The following is a 980-nucleotide window of genomic DNA, read 5'->3' on the forward strand; positions in this document are numbered from 1 at the left end:
CTTGCAGTTCAACTTAGAAGCCCAGTACATAAACCCACAGCACCTAATTGGAGAACTGAATGTAGTGGGCATTAAACATGGTGAGTGCCACTTCCTGTATACAACATGTGAATCGTGTCTTGCACATACAGAGTATTTGGGCTGCCAAGCATAGAATGGTATGTTGCATATATAACCTATTACGCATATGTCTTGATAGACATAATAAACACCTGTATTCCTGGCATATATATGCACTGCAGACTTCCTAATGTTATTTTAATGTGAACTTTCTTCACTTAAATAGTTTACAGTATACTAGTGTATGTTTCAGCTGGTAGGCAGCAGCTCCTATCATGTGTCTCTTGAATGTTGTTGCGTTGTCTCTCTGTCCAGTTTTCTTTAGAAAATATTACCGTGCAGTCCATTATGACTCCCACATGGAGCAAAGCCTGTGGTAGTGACAGCAGCAGCAAGAGGCAAAGAAGGATTCAGTGTTGAAACGAAGCAAAAGGTTATGCAGCAACGCAAAGGGAACAGTCAGTGAATGATGCTGTTCAAGATTCAGGCATGTTCACACAACGTTCAGACCACATAACATCCTGTATGCCAGAATGTGTTGTGGACAATAAATGACATATGACTCTATTAATCCATTTATATTTGTAAACCATTTTTGCCAATTTGACTTTTTTTGCCATTCTAAAGTTTCAGCTTTTCTGTAGTGAAATTTATCACACTTTTCTTTATGTTCTAATTTTAGTACTTTGTTTAAAAAGTTCTTGCCTACTTACAAAAAATATTTACCAAATATTTTATGTATTTCTTTATGATTTCATTACTTATGTTAAACTCATTAGATTATCAGAAATCTATTTTTACATATGAATTTTGTGCTGAATTCTTTATTACTTTTGTGCTCTTCCTATGTGGGAGTTTCCTGGCTGTTTTTTTTAATAAATATTTTATTGTGAATTGTGTGATAGTCTACATGGGAGAAC

General features: G+C 35.2%; 1 protein-coding gene across 3 annotated transcripts in view; it reads right to left on the reverse strand.

The window, feature by feature from the left end:
- The window catches only part of ANO3 (anoctamin 3), a 427,969-nt gene that overhangs the window by 90,403 nt on the left and 336,586 nt on the right, over positions 1–980 (reverse strand). The gene's annotated exons all lie outside the window — the stretch shown is intronic.

The sequence above is a fragment of the Chrysochloris asiatica genome, unplaced genomic scaffold, assembly GCF_000296735.1.
Source record: "Chrysochloris asiatica unplaced genomic scaffold, ChrAsi1.0 scaffold00196, whole genome shotgun sequence".
Classification (NCBI taxonomy): domain Eukaryota; kingdom Metazoa; phylum Chordata; class Mammalia; order Afrosoricida; family Chrysochloridae; genus Chrysochloris; species Chrysochloris asiatica.